General features: G+C 42.6%; 1 pseudogene; it reads right to left on the bottom strand.

Moving 5' to 3' along the window:
• Positions 1–163: 163 nt before the first annotated feature.
• Positions 164–7,850, bottom strand: LOC129830368 (DNA primase small subunit-like; annotated as a pseudogene).
• Between the last annotated feature and the right edge of the window lie 3,785 nt (positions 7,851–11,635).

Here is an 11,635-nt window from a genome sequence, read left to right as displayed (position 1 = left end):
AAGTTTCTTGTTAGATAGTTACTTTATGTATTTTCAACACAATTATTGGAAAAGTGAAGATCCTATGATTTTACATTGATACCCTGGCATGTACTGTTGTGTGACTTGATTGTGCCTGCTCGATCCTTGACTCTCATGACACACAACATAGATTGACACAAACTGTAGTATAAATCATTTAAATTAGAATACAATAGGCTATATACAAGTTTTGCACATCTGATTTTTCAATTGTTGATATAGTAAAATATTTGCATGACAATTCTCAAACAGACCATCTGTAATGTGTGTTCTCCATCTTTAACTGTCAGATTATAAACAACTGATATGATGGGATGGTTTAAGATTAGCTAACCAATGTAGGTACCAATCCCAGCATCAGACAGTATTCGGTTGGATACCGCTAAGGGCTAGAAGTCCTTTTGAAGATCTGTGAAAAGAAATTGAGAAAAAAAAATCCATGATCATCAATTCTTTTAGATCTGAATGTTCATGTTAACATTCTTCCACAAAGGTCTTTAAATTACACCCACCACTCTTTTTAAGATGTTCCCCTTTCCTTGAGCGAGCCATCCCTTCCAGGAATTGATCAAACAGTTTCACATACTTCCCCAAGCTTGTTCGTTTGTAGTCTATGGAACCAGAACGTTTTTGTTAGTCAAATCAACATGCAATGAACAAAATAATATTAGATCCCTTGGTTCTTTGTAATTAATTGCACTTGTCTTTTTTGAATACCTCTCTTCCGTCGCTCTCCTGCTTCTCTCTCATTCTCCTTGGGTTCTTCCTTCTCTGCTGTCTTGGGCCGATCCAGCGCCTCACAGATCAAACTACAGGGAGATACAATAAGAGGACCGGTGAGTGTACCAACTGAGAAGAACCCTAGGGAGGCCACACATACAAACTTTGTGTTTAAGGCTTTGGGAATACATTTTGAATTTGTAAAGCTCTTTACAAAGTTCTTATTATGACAAATTGACTGAGGGCTTACCTGATAGTGGGCACATCACAGGGGTCAAAGCGATCCAGTTCTCTCAGGTCAATAGGAACAGACATCTGCCCTTTGGGGAAGTAAGGATAATTGAGAAAAGGTGTTGTTGAGCTAATGACATCCTAAGAGTATCTCCTTCAGTTGGATGAGACCGTCTTTTGACCGTTTCTCTCACAGGCAACATTTAGGTTAAACGTCGGTCACGTTTCATCCATTACTCTTGCACTTCATTAGTTTTTCCCTTACCCGTTTTGGGATGGACGCTGAAGGGGCTCTTCAGCGAGTGGTTGACTCCTTTACTGACGTTCACATCAAGCAGAGGGTAACAGTACTGCAGCATGATCTCCTTCTCAAAGTAATGGCCCTTGGCAGTCATCTGGTGGTAGAAAGTAGAGTTGTTAATGGCAGCCAAGCATGTGCTTATGACATCACCACATTGATGTACTGTGTTATAAACAAGACTTGTCAGTCTTCACTGTTGTGTGGGCATGGCCACCTACACGTTTGTTTTGGACCAGAGTCTTAAGTACACACCTGCGCTTCTTAGGGTTTTCTTTTCAGTCTGGAAGCACTGCAGCAGCTCCTTTCTGACATGTGGTTTCCGTTAAGGATAGGCATTTTATCACAAAAACCTGCTAAACGGTAACATACAGAACACTGTGTGTGTAGCCATGCATGTACTGTAGACATGTCACATTTCATATTGTGTCATATAATAAAAATTGGCAGAGGAAAAGGATATCTTCCAGCACGAGGGCCAGCACTTTGTCCGCAGCCTCTTTGCTGCCCAGTATGTCCTGTCCTACTAGAGCATACTGGGGAAAGTATTGCTCCACCACACTCTGGGATTCTCTGGAGGAAAAGCAGGGGTCAGAGTTCAACTCGTCATTCAAGATTGACCATGACGCTGCCCTCTAATAGTAAGACAACGCCTCAAACTAATGGTCCTTTTCTCAGCTATTAGAACCCACGGCGTCTAACAAGGATATCGCCATGTATGGCTCAGTGACTTGTGAAAAAAAAAGGTTGTAGCTCATTTGGAAGTCTTTTAAAGTGCATCATAATCTTACTTGATGAATTGGGTCTGACGGCACTACTTTCCTCACCGTCTCTTCTCCACCCTGAAGAAAAATAACAAATATTCAATGACCAGGCTACGGATTTACATGAACACAGTGCAAGTTTGCTTAAATTTAGTGTGAAACCCTTTCTACAGTGCTGATGTAATCACCAAGGCATTTCTTTACGCTCAGCATTTAACTCAAATGAACAGAAATCGAGAAACGTGCTCCCGGATCACCACTAGCAAATATTGCATGTGATTGAGTCTACTGCTTCATTAAAATAGATCCAAGAAGAGTATAACCCTTGATTGTTGTAAACCTCTTTTAGCATTGTGTGAGTTATGTAATGAGAGGTGGTCTTACCTTGACCAGACTCAAGTACTCAAACACAGCGGAGCGCGCCGCCACAGAGCTTCCGGATGGCCTCGTCAAACACCCAGCAATGCACCCCTCTCCTGCCCGAGTACACCCACAGGCGGTGCAGGAAACCAAAGTCATCTGGAGCACCCCAGAAAAAAAGGCAACAAACACAGGTAACAATGAAAATGAGTCACATTCAGATAACGTTCCAAAATTACCGATAGAAAGATCCTGGTCCTCTGTCAATCAGTTGGTTGCAAAGCCAGGATAGTGGGTTTGACTCACCTCGAAGGGCCCTGTCGAGGACACGGATAGCAGTAGTCATCAGAGTCCAGCACTTTTTGCAGATGTCTGCGGCACTGGAAAACAAGACAACAGTCCCACACCCCCCAACAAAACGTCAAAAGGCACCGTCCCTGAATTAGTCTGTTGTACATTCAAATATACTTTACATCTGTACAACAGTAAAGATGGTGGAACTACAAATGCACTTTCTGGTTGTGATCAAAGTACCTGCAACAGCTTCTGACATCATCATAGTCGGTCATATCAATATCAAACACCAGCTCCTTCTCAAGAGCCTGGAAGGATCCAGACTTGACTGTGTTATGCTGATTGGGCTGAGGGTGGCAGAAGAAGAGGAATGAAAAAATAATTATAAAATGAACACTTGAGGGACAGAGGCAAGTGTTTGAGTTAGGCAGATGGAGAAGAAAGCAAGAATGTGTGTAACAGCTGGTCAGATAAAGACGGTGAGTAACGGACCCCCACCCTATGACTGTAGACGGCTCCAATGTCAATCTTGTACGGGTTCATCTTCTGCATCTCCTTCTCCAGCTCGTTCTGCGTGCTGAACGACTGATAACGTACGTAGATGTCATTCTTCAACTTGAAGGAGAACTCTCGATTATGGAAGTAGTTCTTTGTCACTGAGAGGGAGGGGGAGGGGGAGGGGGAGGGGGAGGGGGGGTTGCAAAATGAGTAATCATTAAGCTTGACTGGTTGTCGACGACTAGCCTTGTAAACACGAACAACGGTGGCAGAGCTAAAACTGTTGCCATCTTGTCCAGGTCTGATCTTCTCACATTGATCGAGACAGGTGGGTGTCCACTAAAGTTTTCAAAAGGCCTGAAAAGGTTTCAAATAGAAGTGAGTAGAAGAAAACTTACCTTAGTTATGATCAACAACTGTTGAACGTGTCGGGCTTTATAAAACATCCATATCTTCAGAAATAAGACAGATCTCGCTGCTGTAGCCCATTTCTTTGAGTTTGTTAACTGATTCCGTAATCCCATCCGATATCAATTTAGCTCCAAGCCTCACGCAACATGTTGAGCAGGGTTTTAAGAAGACACCGGTGACTTTGAATTGAGAACAAAGAAAGTTTCGGGCAAGTAAAGGTGGGTCGAAAATCTGCTGCTTACAGCTGAACAGCAGCCTGTACCCAACCTCTGACACAAGTTTTAGCTCTGCCACCGAGGTTCGTGTCTAAAAGGTTAGCTAGCAAGTAGCCCAATATTAGACTGTTTAATCTGTTTAATGAATGAGAAAAAGTAGAGGGGCATTCCATAGCGACTACGTTTGAGATAACTCATGGTCCAATCACTGTACCTGCTAGCAGCATGTGTCCCGCGTCTGAATCTACATCTATGATCGGTTGACGATTCCAATTGGAGAATTGCAGTTTACCCCCCCCCCCCCCCAAAATCAAAATGTAATATGGCTGGCAATGTCTTGTTCTGACTTTGCGGGCACATTTCCTCTACATTCCCATCTGGGGCAGCATCGTGCCCATATTGCAAGGCGGATTTGCTAGACAAACAGGTTTTTAAACAATGACAGGTGTGCACGCAAAGTGAGAACAACATGGAATCTGTTTTGGTTTGATTTGGGGAGACAGGGTTAACATCTAAAAACTGAATTGAATAGTTTGGTTCACTGCTCGGTGATACAAACAGCGATTATCCAATCGGAACCGTCTACCAATTATGGCTATAGCTTTGGACACGGTCATAAACGGCACAGCACAGAGTAGAAATCAGAAAATTGGTTGCGGCTAAATGCCCTTTACAGCCGAGGCCTTGCAGGGAATCCTGTCGAAGAATGTTCTGCCCCCACATGTCTGAACCTGTAGGGATTTGATTTGGACTATGACTGAACGTGTGGGATGGGCTTTCTAAATGTGTCTATTTTTGTATAGTGCATGATGTTTTTCCTCAACCTTTTATTTAGAGTAGGATACAGCGGCAACGTTATGGGCGGGCCTTAGTTGGCCTGGCCCGCCCTACCTCATTGCCCATCCAAATAAAACATTTAAATATTGATAATTTATTTGAGCAAGACGCACACCGACAGAAATATGCATCAATCTCAGATAAAGCAGCCCAACGAGCGAAATAGCACTCCCCTGTCTCAGTATGTGTAGCCCATGTATCTGATGCTGTCTGGGCTAAAAGAGTATGGCTCGGATGCTTTCTCCAGTGATATAGTTTCAGCCATGCGAATTGGCGGGTGCATAGCGCACTGTTCGGATGTTGGAATTATTTTGGACGAACATGCGAAGGTAACCCACTTTTTGAATAGGTGGCACATTCAATAGGCTTAAAGTAAAATGAAAGAAATTTGCCAAAAGTATATATTTACTCAAGTCTGTACAAAATCTAAGATCAAATCATTCAAAATACTTCACCAGAGAGCACGAGTTAGCTGTGGATTGTTTCAAATCACAAGTGCATAGGCAAATGCCTATCTGGGAACCCCGCAATAGAGAGCAATAGTAATGGCATATTGTTGTAGGCACTAACTCTGCCATTGGTTCGTTGGGAAAAAGCCTACGGGGAATTTAATGGATTTTTTGGTAGGGTTTTTGAATAAAACACAGAAAATATGGTCTGTGGTAAACAAGCTTAAGAGATTTTATACATTTTGTTCTAAGAATCTTCATTAGCTAATGTCACTGAATTTTGAAACATTTATGTAATTAAAAAAAAAAAAACACATTAAAGCTTCATAATTCCCTCTGCTGGCTTGCCTCTCAAGCTAAGCAGGGTTGGTCCTGGTCAGTCCCTGGATGGGAGACCAGATGCTGCTGGAAGTGTTGTTGGAGGGCCAGTAGGAGACACTCTTTCCTCCGGTCTAAAAACAAATATTCCAATGCCCCAGGACAGTGATTGGGGACATTGCCCCGTGTAGGGTCCTGTCTTTTGGATGGGACGTTAAACAGGTGTCCTGACTCTCTGTGGTCAATAAAGATCCCATGGCACTTATCGTAAGAGTAAGGGGTGTTAACCCTGGTGTCTTGGCTAAATTCCCAATCTGGCCCTCATACCATCATGGTCACCTAATCATCCCCAGCTTCCAATTAGCTCATTCATCCCTCTTCTCCCCTGTAACTATGTTTTTGTTTTTTAAGTAATAGAACGTATAAAATCGTCAAAGCCTGTGTTAACCTCAAACTTTATTTTTGGCATTTAATCCAAAACCCTATTCTTTCTTCGTAGGAATGGCTGAACGAACAAGGTAACTCATTTTGGGTTTAGGACTACAAGCTCTATTTTGGGCAAAGCACGTGGCAATAGGCCTAGCTATTTGAGTTGCGGCTGTCAGTGAAAAGCATCCAAAATGTATGTTTAGATAATGTGTCTTGAGTATGTATTTCAATGTTGAGACAAGAAGGGGATCGGTGTGTGGCAAAGATATTGGTTGTCTCTCTCCAGAATGCATGTGCTCAGCTCTCCAGAATGTGCTCAGCTTTCTCCCGCCAATTCTTGCACATTCATTACTTATGTGTGAATTTGTTTCTTTTTTAATGATCAATTCCCCATTACATTTGTCCCCAGTAGTAAAGATACCGCATAATTTGGTTACATACATTTGTTAATGCATGTATTAATTACAGTAATTTACCTTTCTCATTCTCGGAGTGGAAACGTTGTTTGCAGAGTTCACAACCTGCTACACTTGTAAGAAACAAGTTTTGGTTTATTTGATAACCATCATTTATAAGTTTGGGCAATTTTTTGTTAGGAGTGCTCCTAGTCAGCAGATCCGACTTGATTAATAGTGTCAAGTTATTTTTCAAAGTATTCCCGAAAAACCTGAAGTTGCCATTGATAATTTATTTTACAGAGACTCAGTTGCTAAGGATTCATACTCAGAGGCTTTATGGACTTTAGTGTCCTCGTAAACAAAACCAAAGCATGGGTTACTGTCATATCTTGTCCATAAACTGCTTACAGGGCAAGGAAATCAATGTAATTTTTAACATATGGGGGGGGGGGGGGGGGCAATGGAACAACACCATCTAGTGATCAGAACTGGGTAATATCTGGATGTAGGACAAGACATAAACCTAACAGCTTCCATGAATAATTTCTCTGTACGGGGAAGAAACCACCAAATCCACTGGGAATACATTACATAGGATGAAGAAAACAATACTCAGCTCGATACTACTTGTCAGACAGAGAACTGATACTATATACTTGTTGTTAGGGAGAGATTGCAGCAAGTTGTCCATGTCGGTTGCTGGGTACTACATTTATTGAATCCTATAAATTGAAATAGCCAATTTTGGTGTAATCAATTAGCTTAATTTCTCAGAGATCAAATTATATTAAAACAAAAGAATGTTGCAGGAAGGCTAATCATGAGTTTCTAACTACAGAAATTATTTTAGGAGAAGCAGAGATGGTTGGTGTCAAAACCCTCTTTCTTGTGTTTTTGTTTTTTTTTAAGTGGAACGACCCCCAAAAGATAGTTGAATTGGCTAATGTCTTAGTGTGTCGTGTGAAGAATACAACACTTTTTGGTGAATCTAAGTTTAGTTTATTTTGCCAAGTGCAGCCGACCCGTGCATGGCAGTAATGATTAATTGCAAAAGATGCATGCTCACTTGGTCAAAAACAATACTTTGATTATTTCCATTTTTCTGATACATGCATCTTTTTATTTAGACCTTTTTTGGAAATACATTTCATGACTTACCGGTCACGTCAGTAGTGACGATAGTTGCTGAGCAAAACGCCATTCTTTGGTAAGTATCGAACGAATTTTGACATTATTAAGCTTGAAAAGCTGGTGAATAGTAAATTGAATGGCTGCTTCTGGGCTTGGAGAATCGCCATATTCAACTTCTTCTATAAACCCAGATTCAAGTTAAATAGCAGGCTAACGTTAACTAACTAACTAACGTTACTCACCTCCTCCATGGTTCAGCCACCGGTAATATTGAGAGAAAGGGAAAAGTCGGCGGTAGTAGAGAGGCCTGGTCATAATCAGCAGCTGACATTTCTTAACTAGTATGCAAATATATATATATATATATATATAAAAAAAAAAAAATGTTGATAACCTCATAGATAGATGAGACTGTGCAACTGCAGTTGTTTCACTGACGTTTGAGCGCGCGTTAAACGCTGAAATTAGACAGGAAATTCCGGAAACGTCACAGAACAGGCTGATGGGATATGTTAGCTAAGCATTTGTAGTCTGTTCAGTGGTCATTCACAGCAGCTCAAATTAAGAGCTTTCCAAAATGTCAAAGTACATTTTTTTGGCATGTGTTTCATTGTCTGCTCATTTGTGACACTGAACCGGTAAATAGCCCCGCAATTGTTATTTACTGCAGTTCTTTAACTATTTGTTATTCTTATCTCTTACTTTTTTTTGTGGTATTTTCTTAAACTATATTGTTGGTTAAGGACTTGTAAATAAGGACAGCCTACACCGGCCATACCTAGACGAAGCGCACCGCCCATATGGGACTCCCAATCAGTTGTGATACAGCCTGGCTTCGAACCAGGGTGTCAGAAGTGACACCTCTAGCACTGAGATGCACCACTTGGGAGCCCACATATGGCACAAAGTGACTTCAATTGTATTTAACACTGCGTGGATTGATAGATGAACATTTCACTTTAATATGCTCTGGATTGATACATTACTTTCTGTTTATTAAACGGTGCTGTTGATGGTAGTCTGCTGCTGTGCATTGGCATTGACACAGGCCTAAGTGGTGCTGGATTGCATTTTTCCTCAATGACCATCAGATGGCGATGCAACATCAGATAATCTCTCCCTGCAGGATTACCCTCTGTACACCCTCCCTCCTCCATGCCCACCACACTGCAGTTTCTCCGCAGAGACGATCGATTGGGTAGATGTGCCCCTGTTACCAGAATGACTCGTGTTTCTCAGGGGTTCCTCAGAACCCAACAGGCATCTGCATTCTGAACCAAGCCAAGTAACGTTTACTCCCTTATCTATAGCCCCTCATGCACTGTTGATGTGCGTGTGAGCGTGGATCATGTTTGTTTTCTATACCTTGAGTATGTTGTCCTTCAGGTGTACATGTCGTAGACTGCACCTGACTGAAGTGGTGCTGATGTGCTGAAGGTTGAGAGCGGCTGAGTGAGAGTTGAGTTATCACATCACAACACAGACTAGTTCCACTTACTGTCCATCCCTCTCTGCTCTGCAGCGTTGAGTGCTCTCTCCTCTACTGTGAGTGTGCTTCTGTTCGAGCACTGCTGCTCTGGAACAGCCATTCTACCTAGGCTGTCTTAGAAGTGGACCTTGGTTGATTTTCCATTACTGCACCTTTCCCACCTTTGATGCGTCAAAGCTGTGCAGGTCTATGGAATCCATGTGAGAAAGTGAACTTGTGTTGAAGGTTATCTTCTAGAACATCTAGGAGGATTTTTTTTATTTTTTTATTTCACCTTTATTTAACCAGGTAGGCTAGTTGAGAACAAGTTCTCATTTGCAACTGCGACCTGGATCTTTACAACCAGATGGAATCAGACAGAGATACCCATTTCAGACAGAATATGTGGTATATTACCTGTAAAAAAAAATATATAAGGCAATATTTATATAACCCCCTTTAAAACAGCACCTTATTTACCAATTTCTTGCAGGTATACCCCTTTTACACACATCAGTGAGTAGAACCTGGCTAATTGGGAGGGGTGGGAGTTGGGGGGTGTTGTAAAACCATGGGGTCTGTTTGCATTTCAAATTAGGGAGGTGTTAAACAATATAAGTGTTATTGGTTTTACCTGCAAAAAAGCAGAGAACCATTCACACAGACCTGATTCCTGTATTTTGCTTCCAGGGTCTGTGAAAATGCAGGAATCGTGGCTAGGTCTTTAGGTGGCTTTTATTTTTCCTTGTTTTTTTTACCCCCTACCCCTTTCAGATATACCAAAAAGCTGGTATAAAAAAGCAGGCATGGTAAAATAGTGGGATTTCGGTCTGCGTATGAAAGGGATAAGAGAGTGGGGAAAAGCGAGAGAAAGGGGAAAAGAAAGAGAGAGTGGGAGAGAGAGAGAGAGAGAGGGCACATGTCACATAGTGTACAGTACACGATGTTACCATACAATGTTGCACAGCCAGAATACGTAACATAATAACAGTGTCGAGTACAGAATAACAGTGTCTATGGCTACACAACATGACAACCAACCCGTAGCACTCACGTCTGTAGCCATGAAGTGCTTTGAAAGGCTGGTCATGGCTCACATCAACATTATCATCCCAGAAACCCTAGACCCACTCCAATTTGCATACTGCCCCAACAGATCCACAGATGACACAAACTCTATTGCACTCAACACTGCCCTTTCCCACCTGGACAAAAGGAACACCTATGTGAGAATGCAATTCATTGACTACAGCTCAGCGTTCAACACCACAGTGCCCTCAAGGCTCATCAATAAGCTAAGGACCCTTGGACTAAACGCCTCTCTCTGCAACTGGATCCTGGACTTCCTGATGGGCCGCCCCCAGGTTGTAAGGGTAGGCAACAACACATCTGCCATGCTGATTCTCAACACGGGGGCCCTTCAGGGGTGTGTGCTTAGTCCGCTCCTGTACTCCCTGTTCACCCATGACTGCGTGGCCAAGCATGACTCCAAAACCATCATTATGTTTGCCGACGACACAACGGTGGTAGGCCTGATCACCGACAACGATGAGACAGCCTATAGGGAGGAGGTCAGAGACCTGGAAGTGTGGTGCCAGGACAACAACCTCTCCCTCAACGTGATCAAGACAAAGGAGATGATCGTGGACTACAGAAAAAGAAGGGGCGAGCACGCCCCCATTCTCATCGATGGGGCTGTAGTGGAGCAGGTTGAGAGCTTCAAGTTCGTTGGTGTTCACATCACCAACAAACTATCATGGTCCAAATACACCAAGATAGTCGTGAAGAAGGCACGACAATGCCTATTACCTCTCAGGAGACTAAAAAGATTTGACATGGGTCTTCAGATCCTCAAAACGTTTTACAGCTGCACCATCGAGAGCATCCTGACTGGTTGCATCACCGCCTGGTATGGCAACTGCTCTGCCTCCGACCGCAAGGCACTACAGAGGGTAGTGAATACGGCACAGTACATCACTAGGCCAAGCTTCCTGCCATCCAGGACCTCTATACCAGGCGGTGTCAGAGGAAGGCCCTAGAAATTGTCAAAGACTCCAGCCACCCTAGTCATAGACTGTTCTCTCTGCTACCGCACGGTAAGCGGTACCGGAGGACCAAGTCTAGGTCCAAAAGGCTTCTTAACAGCTTCTACCCTCAAGCCATAAGACTCCTTTCACGGTAAGGTTGTTGTATCTGTTGTATTCGGCGCATGTGACAAATAAAATTTGATTTGATTTGACTGCAATTGAATTGTCTACAATGGGAAATCATAGTAGTCAGAAACCACAGCTGCAATAGAGCACAGTACAGTAGACCACAGTAGAGTACATTACAGTAGACCATAGTAGAGTACAGTACAGTAGAGCACAGTACAGTAGGGCACAGTAGAGTACAGTACAGTAAACCACAGTAGAGCACAGTACAGTAGAGTACAGTACAGTAGAGCACAGTAGAGCACAGTACAGTAGAGCACAGTACAGTAGAGCACAGCACAGTAGAGCACAGCACAGTAGAGTACAGTACAGTAGACCACAGTAGAGTACAGTACAGTACAGCACAGTACAGTAGGGCACAGTAGAGTACAGTACAGTAGACCACAGTAGAGCACAGTAGAGTACAGTACAGTAGACCACATTAGAGTACTGTTGAATCTGCAGACGTGTTGCTGTGCGTTTTGTTGCTGTGCGTTTTGCTGCCAACTTTACTTTACTTTGCTAGCTGACAACTTTACGTTTTTTGTTTTGTTTCTGTTTTTAATTACCGTTTATATTTTTAGTTTTTCCATCGCAACTT

Source organism: Salvelinus fontinalis, chromosome 31 (genome assembly GCF_029448725.1).
Source record: "Salvelinus fontinalis isolate EN_2023a chromosome 31, ASM2944872v1, whole genome shotgun sequence".
Lineage (NCBI taxonomy): Eukaryota > Metazoa > Chordata > Actinopteri > Salmoniformes > Salmonidae > Salvelinus > Salvelinus fontinalis.
Note: the sequence above shows the minus strand (reverse complement) of the source record. Positions and strands in the feature narration are given on the sequence as shown.